Genomic DNA, 15,366 nt, shown 5'->3' on the forward strand with positions numbered 1-15,366 from the left:
AACAAACAAACAAAGCAACAACACCCTCAACAAAACAAAAAAGCAACCGAATGAAAAACCTGAATAAGGAAGTTAAGGTCTTGTCCATTGTATTCATTACACAAAGTCCCCAAGAGGCTGGAAAGTCACACATTAAGGAAGTGACGGTGCCAAGGCTCTTGCTACACTCATGATACCCTCCTCTAGGAAGACATTCACAGTGGGTTGAAAATGGTCCTTCAAGTGTGGAGCTAGCTATCCTATATATACTTCATTGACATCTTAATCAATTCCAGCTGATCCAGGGGTAACCCATTAGTAAGTTTTGGCACACATGTGGTGCACTTGTATACATGCAGGAAAACATTCATATGAACAAAATCATATAAATAAATCTAGAAAAAATATTTAATATTTAAAATTAAGTTTTGGTTTTAAAATGAATTTTAGTTTTTTCCCCCCTAAGACAGGGTTTTTCTGAAGCTTTAGCTGTACTGAAACTCACTCTGTAGACCAGGCTTGCCTCACATGCCCTTGCAACACACAATAAACAGATTTGGAAAATGTGATGATTGTACTGTGTTGTAAAGTCTTGTCCTCAGAGTGTGACCTCCTTTAGGAAGAGGGTCTGAGCAGATTTGATCAAGCAAAGAGGAGGTCCAAGTAGAGGAGATGGATCCTCTCTAGTGTGCCAGGTACCCTTGTAAAAAGGGTGATTATGGGTGCAGACGGGGAGAGCAGGAAGAGAGGCAGGGATGAGGCTGCTTACTGTTCAGCACCTTAGAAAGGAGAGTAACCCTGAAGACACCTAGATCTGTGACCAGCCAGGTCCAGAACATCCAGAACCACAACAGAACTGTCTGTTGTTCAGGTCTCCTGGGTTGTGGTACTGTGTTAGGGCACCCCTGGCAAACAGTGTAAAAACATATTCTAAGATGCTTATCATGGAGGTGCTGGACCATTCTTGCCTGTGACTGCTGCTTAGGAAATGGTATGTGCCGGCAGTTACTGACAAAAGTACATTTAGTTGGATTTTTCTTCAATATGCAAGAAGACGATTGAGAAGTTCCCACAGGCCCTGGCTCATCTCCCAATGTTCTCTGTCTCTCAGTGTTTGTCTTCTGTCCCCTCTCTTATCCCTGCTCCACTGAAGCCATCTGTAACCACTGGTGGGGATGAAGGTATTCTAAAGGGACACTTGTGGGCCTCCCTTTGGCCATCAGTCTATTAAAATAGTGGTCCTCCCAATTAGATTTTCCCCAGGATCTCTTGCTGGGAGAAGGAAAGGATGCAGCCTAATGCTAGCAGAATAGAAACTTGGGAAAGAAATTTCACATAGATATAGCAACTTGTCAGATCACCATGCAGAAGAAAGTGGAGCTTGAGTCAATGATGGTCAGTGCTGGGCAGGACCACACTTGGGGCGGTGCTGGCCAGGACTACTTAGTTCTGCATGCCTCTTGCCCAGTATTTACATATAAGCCTCATGTAGGATGTCACCAAACCTCTTCATTTGTCCTTCTTCCCATTGTGGCCACATTAACTCAGTCTCTCTCTCTCTCTCTCTATCTCTGTCTCTGTCTCTCTGTCTCTCTGTCTCTCTCTCTCTCTCTCTGTGTGTGTGTGTGTGTGTGTGTGTGTGTGTGTGTGCGCGCGCATGGACTTGAACATGCCATGGCGCTGAGGTTGTTAGACTTGTGCCGCAAGCACCTTTATCTGATGAACCATTTTACTATCTTCCCACCCCTAGCCCCAATCAGGACCTGGTTTCCACTGAACCTGGAGCTTTTGTTTCAGCTGGATGGCTGGCCAAAGAGCACCTGCATCCCCAGGGCCGTGCACCCCCAGGTGCAAGTGTTCATTCATGAGGGTCTGGGAAAGAAGTACCAAGGCTCCTAAAGGAGGATTTTAGCCTTTTTCAGCTGCAGGGGGCTGGCCTTTAGATGAGATCTGCAATTAGATCCTCAGGTTTGTGCAGTGAGCTCTACCCACTGAGCCTCCTACCTGCTCTCGCCTTGCTTGTCTCTTTAACTGACTCATTAAAGAGGGGTGGGCAAGCCTAGTGTGTTAGGGTTGCCAGGACCCAGGCTCCAACCCTAATAACTCTGCTAACAGAGGCTGCTGGAGGTGCCTGGGTCACCCTCAGCTTTGGGAAATGATGCTTCATTTTGATGGACATCACCACCCTTGGGCACAGATGGGGCTGAGGATTAGTTGGAGGCTTGGGCAGAAATGTGAACTCAAAATTAGGGTATTGAATATTTCAGACTGGGAGCTATTCTGTACTGAGGCTGATATAAAACAAAATGTGCAGAAAAGGGGTGATCTTACTTATGTCCCAGTGCTAAGTAAGCATGCATCTCAGTGAGCCTCCTACCCTTCTCCAGCCCTGGTTCTCTTCTGCCTCCACATGTGCCTTTAGTGGGCTGTTTCTTCCCCTGATACCATTCATATCTCCCTGTACAAATCCTGTGCAAGGACACAAGAACCCTTGGAAATCCCAGCACTGCCCATGCACCGGGCACAATGCACATCTGCAGCAATGGTGGCAGAGGTGGTATCATCTTCACAGTCCTGGAGGACACTCTCACAGCCAGTCCCTGGCAGCTGGGCTGAGCTGTATGCCCAGCTTCCTGATGCTCACTGTGATGACAATGTCCAAAATTCAAGTCACAGGTTGGCCAATGTGTCCAGTCTCAGTGCTGAGCACGGGTAAGGTGTGAGAATTCGTGTGAAATGAGCCATCCTATGTCCATTTCACAGCTGACCAGCTGACCACCCCTAGCCTTCCCCAAGATGTAGAGGCATCCCTTGGCAATGATGGCATGAGAAGCCCTGCTGCTTGTGGCAGACAGCCCTCGACACAGCTTCTTCTGTTTCCTGCTGGAATTGCCCCGTGACAAAGGGACAGGACACACACAGAGGACCCCACCAGCATTCAGCTCTGGGGAGACCCCCAAGAATTCTGATTTTAAACAGCCTCTCATTGTGTGGCCCTGTTGGAGCAGCCCTGTTGACCTCTGGCCTTTAGCCCACTCACCAAAACAAGGTGAGTATTTCTGAGGCCCCCTTCCCTCGGTTTAGGGAGGACCAGAGACTAAATCTGAACCTATTTACATTCCTTTCCCTGAAGGTGATGAATGGCTTCCCCTCTTGGAGCCAGGCCCCTCCCTGACTCTTTTGTTTGCTACTCTCATTTCAAGAGGTGGGGAATGCACTGAGCATCTTTTAACTGTTTACCAGCAGAAGGGCAAAGATCAGATTACTAGCTTGGGGGCCATTCATCTTTTCTCCCAAATCAAAGCCATGTGGACACAGAGTCTGTGTACATATCAGTCCACTCTGTGCATTCAGCTGGGTCAGGAGAGGCCAGCAGGACCAAGCCCAGGAGGAAGAAAGAAGTAGAAATTAGGCCTGAGTGAGGAGCCATGGGGGGGGGGGGCTTCTCCATCTTCACATTAGGACAATTTTTTTTTTTTAAAAAAGAAAAAGTGTCTCCCATTTCCTTGCTATTAGCCTAATTACCAATGCTTTTTCCAAGGCTTCTGGTCTGAGGGATGTTTTAATTTGAAAGATGTTTCTACATGTAAAATTGTATTTTTGACTTTGTCAACATTTATGGCTGTGTGTGTGTGTGTGTGTGTGTGTGTGTGTGTGTGTGTGTGTTTAGGTCAATGGTTGATAATCTTTCCATCTTTTTTTTCTGATTAGCTAGACTGGCTGTCTAGCAAGCCTCTTGGAGCCTTCTGATCCCTGTACCCCCATGTGAGAGTGTACTGCTAGACCTGGTTTTGAATGTGGGACCTGGGTGTCTAAACTCAAGCCTTTGTGATTGTGTGATCATAACTTCACCAACTGAGTCATCCCACCAACTCCAGATGTTCTTATGTTCTATGAGAGCCTAGGTTCATATTTGTCAGAAAATACGGGGTCATTCTATGAGACTAAGACAAACAGATGGGCAAAAGTTGGGAGAGCCAGTCTGCTGACATTCTGATATATACAGAACAGTATGGAATATAACACCGGAATGCCATGCACGCCTACAAGATTCTAATGTCTTGCCACATGAGTGTGTTTGTTTTCTAGTAGTTACTAAATAATAAAGCACAGAGACCATGGAGCCGGATTGGGTTCTTGTCCTTAAATTGAAGTTTCTAATTACCAGAAGGGACTATATTGTTTCACTTGAATGTATCCAATTCACCGTGACTGACTGTTCAGTGACAATGCTACTCTGTAATGAGTTTGTAACCACTGAAGACTCCATGCATTTTAATAGTATTAGCAGACCCAGTTACACTCACTTAATTAGCGTACAGTGTTTTATGTCCTGCATGACACAGAAGCCAATCACGGTGATGGCCATGTGTAGATAGCTGCTGCCAAGGTTATGCCGGCTCTGAGATTTCGCCCCCTATCAGCTCACAGGGCAGGCTGCTCCAGCTTCAAGGGTGATGATGGAAGATGCAAGATTCCTGTGCCAGAGACAGGGAGCATCATGACTTATTTCAAGGAGAGGAATAGATCTTACCACAAAAGAAAAGAAGGGGTACGTTTATTCTAGAGCCAAAAATGTGAATAGCCACAGTCAGGGAACACAGATTCAGATCTCTATAACTACCATGTCCCAATGGTATTACTTCCTTTTTTTTTTTTTTTTTTTTTTTTTTTTTTTATAGTGACAGAGCAAACAAAGTGATAAATCAACCTACTTTTCAAATATACTGGTGGGTACAGCAAAGTGGGGAAAAAACTGTTAAAGGCCTTCTATGCTATCTAACAGTAGTCTTAGCACTTTGGTCAGCTGAAACTGGGAGCTATTCATACATCCCAAAGGATTTATCCATTGGCAACAAATGATGTCTCATCACATACAAAGGAGGGCAAAACCTGGCTATTAAGGGGCTAAAGGTAGCCAAGAAGATTTGGCTCTAGACTTCCAACACTCCAACTTTTCCACGTCGATGCATTTGCAGTCAGTCTTGCAGACACTGTTTTCTTCCAGGAATTCTTCACAGTCACAGGCAAAGCTGTGGCAGTGTTGACATAAATAATCTGGTTCTCTGAGGTTCAGGGTCCACCGGGAGGCCTGGAGGCCCCAGAGGACTAGCATGACAGCAAGTCAAGTGATAGAAGAGGTCCCAAGTTTGGGGATCCTGAGGGTTTTGGCAGGACACCCTATCCTCTGTTTTCTCCTGGAGTAAGATACAGCCTCACTCTGATCGACCTCACCAGGAAAGAGCAGGCAAGGCCTGGCTGTCTCCACCAGGAAGCTGGTGAGAGAGCCAGAGCTCTTCACCTGCCATTTGTCCCCTCCCTTCACGTATATGAGAAGTTCAATTGTGACACATTCCCTTGTTTTCCTCAGCAATCTGAATTCCCCTGCAACATCTGGGAGTTTTCTCACTCCTTCATTTCCCCTCTACCTCTTGTGTTGGAGACCCTTTAATTTGGGATAAGCCGCCAGGTGTTGAGTGACGATGCAGCCATTTACTAAGTGTGTCCTTGATCAACCACAGCTGCAGCAGGCTTGTCATGAGCAAGATTAGCAATTCTTTCCGCCTCTTTCTGCCCTTTGCCTTTTCACATCATTTATCTGGCTACAGATGTGCTTGCTTCTGATTGGCTGAGAGCAGTTCTTTGTAGGTCTAGAAGACTAGCTCTTCCACAGTTGCCTGGGGTAACTCAGCCTCCTGGCTCCTTGGTTCTTGTCCTCTCAATTTGCTCATGAGTTATTGGTCTAGAGGAAAATTTTATTCAATTTTCAATTTAATCTTTAATTAAAATATATTATTTCCCCTCTTTTCTAAATAAAAATTTTTAGTTTATTTGCTGAAATATAATTACATCACTCTCCCTCCTTTTTCCCCTTCATCTCCTCTCATATTCCCCCTCCCCTGTTCCCTTTCAAATTCATGGCCTCTTATTCTTTAATTATTATTGTTATATATATATATATACATATGTATATAAATATATGAACATGATTAGGTAGATAGTGTTGCATATATATATATATATATATATATATATATATATATATTCTTTTTTCATATTTATTTTTACTTCATGTGCATTGGTGGTTTTGCCTCCATGTATGCCAGGGGTGTTGGACTCCCTGGAGCTGGAGTTACAGACAGTTATGAGCTGTCATGTGAGTACTAGGAATTGAACCTGGGTCCTCTGGAAGACTGGCCAATGCTCTTAACCACTGAGACTTCTCCCCAGCCCCGTATGTATATATCCTTAAGGCTGACCACTTGCTATTGGATAACTGTTTAGGGTGCTCATCTCTAGAGAAGACTATCATGCTCCCAGCAAGTTTTAATTGCCTACAGCTCTTCACCTGGTGTGTGTGTGTGTGTGTGTGTGTGTGTGTGTGTGAGAGAGAGAGAGAGAGAGAGAGAGAGAGAGAGAGAGAGAGAGAGATTTCCCATTCATGCTGGTTTGTCAACTGGTGTTGTCATTGTTCGGGTCTTGTTTTGGCAGCCATATTGTTGTGATCTCATGGGTGCAATCTCCCTGCTACATCCCAATGTCTCAATGTTGCAGCAGATTTCTTGGTCGTCTGGCTGTTTCACTCTCTCCTCACCCACGTCATTGATGTCCTCTGAGTTTTTGGTAGGTGTGAGGGTTGTGTTGTAGATGTATCAACTGAGTACCCCATAGGTGGTGCTCTCTACATTTTGAGTAGTTGCTTTTCTGTGGTGGTCTCCATCTGCTGGGGTGAGAGGAAGCTTCTTTGATAAGGAGGGATGCCCACAATTACCTATGGGTGTGAGGATAGGTATTTAGGCAGCAGTTATGATTATATTGGCTTAGGAAAGTGGCAGTAGTAGGTTCTCTTTGGAGGAAAATTTTAAACAGTAAAGTTATTTTTAAATTTTTGAGTTGTTTTGTTTTTCATGTAGGAAATTGGTTCCTCCCTTAAATAATTCCCAAGCGATAATTGTTTCCTATTTTTCTTTAAAGAAACAAAACAAAACAACACACACACACACACATACACACACACAACAAAACAAAACAAAAAACCCCAGACCAGTCTTACTTTTTAAATGAGGTTTTGAACACTCAAGGAGCTTGAGGCTCTGTAGTCTGTGTGATTCTGATTTATTTTGACATGGGGACATGCCTTAGGACCTTTAGTAGGTGCCCCTCCTTTCCTATTGATCATGTAAAAGATCTCTTTGGTGCTGCACAAATCACTTCCGCAACTGCTTGGGTTACGAATGCTTAGAGTTTCTGGATACTGGTGCCTGATGTAGCATCCTGGAGAGCACCGTGGCCGCTCTGCCTTATCACAGAGTTTCACCAAGCTGTCACCCTAGAGTAACCACGTCATCCATGACAAGGTCAGACTTTCTTGCCATCTCTCCTCCATCTTATATCCCAGCACAGTTTCCCTGGCTACATCACAGCAGGGCCAGGTCTTCAGAGATTCATTTTGTGTGTCCTTCAGGGCATATTGTTACAATGACATTTGTAACTGATGTCCACAAGACTAACGATTCAGGACTGCTGGTTGCTTTGCCCATCTGTTTCCTCCTGGTGCCGAGAGTTTTGCTCTTTGTGCTTCGGAAACATTTGCCATTGCTCCCATTCTGACTAAGTTCTCACCCGCTGGCTTTGCAGCTCCTTCCTCCTTCCTGCCGGTCGGTCGCTTACCAGGGAAAACTGTATAGCTCCCCTGAGCCCCATTCAAGCCTCACTTTACCAAAGGGAGCCTTCTTCTCCACTCACCTCTTCTGAGAAACAGCTCCTCCTGCTCATGTGGTTTTTCTTCCTGATAGTTGGCTTCCTGATAGCTATCCAGTATATTTTATTTGTTTTCTCATGTCCCACCCACTGTAAGGTAAGCCGCTACCAACAAACATTCTGTTGGGTCCCTTCACTGATTTGTTCTCAAACTAGAGAGCTGAGCTTGCCACAGGGTAGAATTGGAAACATGTGTGCGTAGATGAGTGAATGAATGAAGGTATGGAGTTTCCGACTGGGAAAAAGTTACATTTTTGGCAACTGTCTACCCAGTTGAGCTTCAAGGTCTTCCATTTGTTTTCTTTGCAAACATTTTTCTCAGTTATTACAGGCTCTGTGCTTCTTGTCTTGAATGCCCCAAATTTTAGAGACTCACTGGTCTTTCAGGTATAAACACAACTTAGCACACTAAACTTGATGTGAATGCATTATGTAAACACGGAATCTCCGTTTATGTCAGGTTTTCTCTCATGTTTTCCAATTGTGGTCAGTAAATTCAAAAGTAAACAGCATGCACATCTCCTAGATTCACCAGGGTAAGGCAGTTGTTGGCTGCACCCCATAATGACTGCAGTTTTTACTTCTGCATTCCCATTCACTGGTGGGGAATGTCAGTCATTTTTGGTGTGCTGGTCTTCTACGGTATTTTGTCAGTTGACTGTCATGATCTGGGGAGGAGAATGAGTAATCATAGCTCCTGTGGTTGAGCACAATTTGAGTGACTGGTCTCTCTACACATCCTCTAGTTGATTGCTTTCATCATCTCACAGCATCGGTTTTTTATGTATAGGACAGAGGCAGGGAACATACACATCCATTTTCATGGGAATGCTTCTACGGCTGTGTGGTTGGTTATAATGTTTATTATTGGCTTAGCGTAGGCATCCCATTTCCCTCATAACTAGCATGCATGATTTTGTTATGAATCAGTGTTGAGTTTTATGGATTGCCTTTTTTTTCTTCATGTGCAATGTAATAGATTACATTAATCTACTTTTCTCCAAGGAACCATGATTCCATTTCCAGAATAAACCCACTTTTCATGTCATCATTGTAGCCAGCTGAATTGCGTTAGTATTTTCCTCCAGATTTCTGAAATGATGAGCATTAATTAGGAAGATTGCCTTTGTTGTTTGCAGTGCTAGAGACAAACCCAGGGCTTCTTGTGACCTGGACAGGCTCTCTCCCCAACCGTCCCACAGTCCAGTAAGATTGCTCTTGCATTTTCATGTCCTGTAAAGTACTCAGCCATTTTCTTTGAGAAAGTCAAGATTATTCTAGTTTCATGGAACAAGCTCCTTTCCCTACTATTTTAACTTTTCCAGAAGTGTTTGTATATTATAAAGTTTGAATTTCAGCAAGCAGTTGCCTCCTGAATGTCTGGTACAGATGTGGGTGTAACACTGAGTACCGCTAGATTTCCGATTCTATCTCTTTAATGATTTACATTTCCTGTTTGCCTTGAAAAATTGATTGCATGTTTCTAGAAAATGAGTAATTTACTCATCTTTTCATAAGTGTTGCCCTCAGGGTGATAGTATTTAATTTTATTTTTTCTTTGCTGGCGGGGTAAATTTGTTTTTTGTTTGTTGTCTTGCTTCTTATTGACTTGAGATACTTGTTTCCGTATTAACTCTGTTATAGACTTTCCTGCCTTGGCATTCTTTTCAAAACCCCACCTTTTGGTGTTGCTGCTCCACTGGTCCTGTTTGCCACTTAATTTGTTTCAATGCCTATCTTTGTAATGTCTATATTCCTATGTTCTTTATGGCTATTTTATTTCTTTTCCCTTAGGTTTTTGGGTTCAATACTAAAATTCTTTAGTTTCCAACTTTCCTGATTTGTAATAAACACTTTTCAAAATAAAAGTTTGTTATAAATACTACTTGCAATTCATTATATAAAAATGTTGTGTTATAATTTCCCTGCAAATCAAAAGTTATTTTGGTATATTTTAAGTTTGTGGTCTGCAAAACATCTACTGTTGTGCTTTTGTGTTTGGGCAGAGAATGAATTCTTGGTAATTCTATACGGTCCATCTGCTTCCAGCAGCACACACACTAAACCAGGCCTTTCAAAACTAGTTAGTAGCCAAGAATATGGGCTTGTCCTCCAAATTTAATAATCTCCTTAGCAAATTCTCATCTGAGAATGTGGGCTTTAAAAATGAGTTCAATCACAGTAGTCTAGCTGACTTCAAAGCTGAGTGTGAGCAACCATTTTATATTGAATTAGTCAAGCCAAGAAGAGAGAGAGAGAGAGAGAGAGAGAGAGAGAGAGCTATTAACAACATTCAATTGTTCACTTTACAAAATAGAACTTTATTGCAGAAATCTTATATAAATAGACTCTGTTCTGGTCTTGTTCAATGCATTATTAGATCTAGATGATAACTTGCAGAAGCAGACTCACAGGGAGAACAACGCCTATAAAATAAGATTTCAGGCATTCCTTGTTAGGCAAAGTCAGAAAAACAATCAAACAGGAATACAGCCATGCTCAGCACAAGCACAACTGGTAAAGAAAACACTTAGGAAAAGCCAAACTACGAATTGTGACCAGGGTCCCAGACTGATGACACATGAGCCTGGAGTTTCTCCTTGGCTGTGCATTTGCTTGTGAGAACTGAACAACTGACAGCTAACCTGTAAAATGAGATGGGCAGGCAGAAATGGGCAGTGGTGTTGGCTGAACACTTGGTTCTCAGCACCGTTTTGTGTTTGTGGCACCTGAATGACCAAGGTGCATGGTAAAGTATGGGCCTTGGAAGGTAGAGCCAGGCCCAGATAGCCAGACTAATTTTCTCGGCTTCTAGTTCAGCTGCTATCTGGGGATCAGCCATTGCAAGTCAGTGCTGCTCTGATGCCTTCCCTTCTTGGTGGACAAAATCCCCAAATAAATCCTTTGTCTCCCAAGTTATGCAGTTGTGCATTATGTCACAGCAATGTGAAAATCAACTGATATGTAAGTGTAAAATGTCTCCAGGTAGTTCCCTACCCCCACAAAGGTACCAGGGAACCTGGTGGTTAACAACTGTATCCCTGAGCCAATGTGACCTGGTCCAGAAACATTCCCAGTTTGTGATTCAGGCCTCTCTTTTCTCAGTCTTAAAAGGTGATAATATACATCCTACTTCACTGGGCTTTTGTAGACATTAATTGAGATTTCAAAGAACTTAGAAAATTGTTTGGCTTCTATAAGAGAGAAAGGAAGAGAGAGGGAGAAAGGGAGACAGAGAGTCTGTGAGCAAGAGCGCTAATATAAACTGTCAAAAGAAAACTGTCCCTATAAAAGTTCATATTCTTATTTTTTAAAGAATTTTGAAAATCGGACAGTTCTGCTGTTCCATGGGGGTATGGGTACAGAGTTCCAAGGAGCTTAACAGTTACCATTTTACTCAGCACTCATCCCAAAGCAAGTGGATGCAGAAGGGCTTGAGGCCCAGGGTGGTATCTTTGCACGTGAAGGAGACATGATCCATTGCTGGGAGATGGAGGCCGACGGTGGAGCAGAAAGGAGTACAGTCACACTGGGTCGTCCAGTCCACTTGGAGGCAGCCCCTGCTTCCAAGGGTCCCTGGCGTGTGTTGTAGAACAATTCAACCATCATAGTGTCACCAAGAAATGGTCCTAACCCAGAGCCATTGCCTTCCAAAACTACAGACTGCTTTGTCTTTACCTGGCCCTGGAGCTAAATACTAATGTATATAGCAACATGGCCCCTTAGACTAGAGCCTTACACAAACAAACAAATAAACAAACAAAGATCAGACCTAAGCCGCACATTCCAACTGATCAATTGGGTAAATATGTGAACAAAATTCCCTTTTAGAGAAAGTGGTCAAGTGTGGGTTGTCACAGACTGACCAAGATGGGAAAGAATCCTCAGTATGAGCCAGTGACTGCTGGAGGAGAAACTGCCTCCAAGGAGGCTTCAGGAACTAGGAGAATATGATCCGAGTGTAGTCTGCCTCATTCACAGGTTCCCAAGCAGCCTTTTCCTCAGCCAGCAGCTCTGAGGATGTAGGACCAGGCTTGAAGATCTTCACCACCACATCCATCCTCTCCACAGCATGTGAGGTCACTGGCCTGTGCTACTAGGGTTGGCATGGTTATTACATCTAAAACAGCTTCCTGATAAAACTGGAATAGCAGATATCAGATTTACCTTCCTACCCAAATTGAAGGAGGAGGAGGAGAAGGAGGAGAAGAAGAAGAAAAGAAGAAAGACTAAAGCAGCTGGGATTACAGGTCAGGCCAGTTTTTGGTTTGCTTTTTTGCTGATTCTGAAGTAAACAGCATAAAAAGACTTTATTTTTTTTTATTTGCTGCTAAGCTAGCATACCAAGTGATGGGTTTTATTATGGCCTTCTCACAATATACATCATTGTGCTTTGTTCCCATCCACTCTCCTGACATCTTCTCCCATCTTCCTTGTTCCAGTCTTGCCTGGTTCCTTCTCACCAATCACTCTTTCTCCATGTCTCATAACTTCCATTACTTTCTCTTTTTCCTCATCCCCTACTCCCATAAGATTGTTTCCACTTCATGGTCCCCTTTCTATTTTCCTGACATCCCCCAACACACACACACACACACACACACACACACACACACACACACACACACACACACACACACAGGTCTAGATTCTGCATATGAGAGAAAGAAATGTAGTATTGTCCAAGTCTGGCTTATTTTGACTAACATGATGATATCTAATTCCATCCAGTTTCCTGTGAGTGTTATGATGTCATACTGAGTGCCATGATTTAATATTTTTTATGATTTCATATTTTTATAATCCCATTGTGCAATGCTCCACAGTCTCTTTATCTGTTCACCTGGAGATGGCTGGATCCACTTTCTAGTTACTATGCCTCTGTGGTAAATTGACTCAGTGTTCTCACTGAGCATGGTTGGATCACATGGTTGATGGGGGTTGTCCTTCTGTATATATGTTTCTCTTATTGGTTAATGAATAAAACGCTGTTCAACCAATAAGGCAGGAAGATAGGCAGGACTAGGAGACAAGGAGAATTCTGGGAAAGGTAGGCAGAGAGGGCCTGCCAGAATAGTTGCCATGTAAGCTGACAAAGGAGTAACAGGTCCAGACCCTTCTCCACACCATGTGGAAATACTTAGATGAATAGAAACAGGGTAATAATTAAGACAGCTAGCCAATAAGAAGCCTAAGCCAACAACCAACAGTTGTATAAATAATATAGCATCTGTGTGTTTATTTGGGGCTCCAAAGGATGAGACCTGCTGGGTCAGAAACAGCCATTCAGCACATGGCTATTCTAGTTTTGGATGTTTGAGAACTTTCACATTGGCTTCCATACTGGCTGCACAAGTTTCTGTTCCCACCAGCAGTGTATAATGGTTTCTTATGTTCCATATCTTGTCAGCATTTCTTGTCCACTTTGCTTGATGGGCATAGGAAAGAATCTCAAAGCAGTTTTCATTTGTCTTTTCCTGATGGCTAAGGCTGGAGACCACTTTTCCTCACGTCTGGTTTTATGCGAGTCCCATACAACTGCTGTTATTGTGGCCCTGAAGTAAGAAGTGAAATTAGCTTTCTCTATTTGATTGGGTTTAATAAGGCTACCCAGGAATTTCTGTGCTTCAATACTAATTTTAGGATTTTTTTTTTTTAAAGATTTATTTATTGTGTTTACAATGCTCTGCTTACATGTCTGCTTCAACACCAGAAGAGGGCACCAGACCGGATTACAGATGGCTGTGAGCCACCATGTGGTTGCTGGGAATTGAACTCAGGACCTTTGGAAGAGTAACCAGTGCTCTTAACCTCTGAGCCATCTCTCCAGCCCCTTAGGATTTTTTTTTTTTTTCCTAGTTCTGTGAAGTGTGGTATTGAGTTTTGACAGGGATTTCCCTGGATCTATAAAAATACTTTCAGTCATATAACTATTTTTACATTAGTTCTTCCAGTCCATGGTCCCATGTGTTCTTTATGCTTCTAGCATCTCTAGCTTCTTTCTTCAGGGTCCTGCAATTTCACAGGGGAAGTCTTTCACCTCCTTTGTTGTGTCTATTGTGGGGCATTTTGTTCATTTTACCTGCAGCTGCTGATTTTTCCCTTATTTCTTAACTGAGTTTTTGTGTATTGACTCTGGATTGTGCTGATTTGCTTTGAGCGTGTTCTGCTGAGTCATCAGTGTTGCCTAAGTATAAGGTCATGTTCATCTGCAAAGACAGGTAATTTCCCTTCTTGAGCTACCTGTTTCTTCCGTATGTCTCTTGCCTTACTGTTCTAGCTAAGGCTTTGTGCACCATATTGAATTAGAGCAGAGAGACTGGGCTCCCCTGTTGTATGCCTGCCTTTAGGAATGTTTCCAGTTTTCTCCCACTCACTAAAATGTTGTGTATATCATGGCTGACCATATATTACATAAAATGTGTTTCTCATTTCCTTAGAGAACTTCTGATGAAAAGATAATGAGTGCTGTATTTTAAGATAATTGTGTGACTTCTGTCCTTATGTTTACTTACATGCTATATTGCATTTATTGTTTCTTGTATGTTAAGTGACCTTGCATCCCTGGTATGAAACCAACTTGGTCGTGGTGTTTGGTCTTAATGCATTTTCAGGCCAATTGGTCTGTCCTTATGTAGCATCCACATCTGGTTATGGCATTGGTTATATAATGAGCTTGTGACATTCTACTCTGTGGAACTCTGGGGAGTATTGATGCTGGCCCTTCCTTAAAGGGCTAGTACGTATAGGCACTAATCCTTTCAATTTGGGCCTTTCCTTTGTTAGGGGACTTTTTATTGCTACTTCAACCTCATTGCTTGTTTTAAATCTATTTAAGTTGTTTATATGTTCTTGACTTAACTTTGTTTCTTCGAGATTTCCATTTTTAGGATATACATTTTCAATCCTCTGAATTTCATTGGAACCAGCAGCGGCCTCTCTCTTTAGTCTAATTTTACTTGGGACTTCTCATTCCTTTGGTCAGTTTGATTAGGCATTTGTGAACCTTGTCCATGTTTTCAAAGAACCAAGTTTGTGTTTAATTGATCCTTTGTATTTTTCTTGTATATTTTATTTAATTGACTTTGCCCTGAGAGTCATAATTATTGCCTTCTCTTTTTAATTGAAACCAGGATATGAGTTAGATAATATCAGGACTTTTTCTTTTAAAAACAAAGTATGGGTTGGTGATTCTCCTTCGACCCCTACCCCTCATCCCTTGTCCCACTTGATCTCCTCTTGTATTCTCCCCCTCCCCGTAGTCTCTTTTCCTCTAAGTCCCACCATTCCCCATCTTTCTTTGTCATCTCTTGGTACCCTCTCTTGGTCTTCTCTCTAGTGTTTTAGGTTTTCCTCACACTTACACCCATTGATATGTACACACACACATTATAGGCTAGGATCTGCACGTGAGGAAGAACTTTGTGGGCTTGCTCTTTGAGTATGGATCATCTTGTTTAATATTGTACTTTCTAGATCCATCCATTTGAAGATTTGAAGAGTCCCTAGGTGCTGCTCACTCTGCTGAAGAAATGTCACATTTTCATGCTCTACAGCAGCAAAAGGCAGATGGCGGCTCTACAAGTTTATCCACTTTAGGCTTGGGGCTACCAAAATCCAGAGTTA

This window comes from Phodopus roborovskii, unplaced genomic scaffold (assembly GCF_943737965.1).
Source record: "Phodopus roborovskii unplaced genomic scaffold, PHOROB, whole genome shotgun sequence".
Lineage (NCBI taxonomy): Eukaryota > Metazoa > Chordata > Mammalia > Rodentia > Cricetidae > Phodopus > Phodopus roborovskii.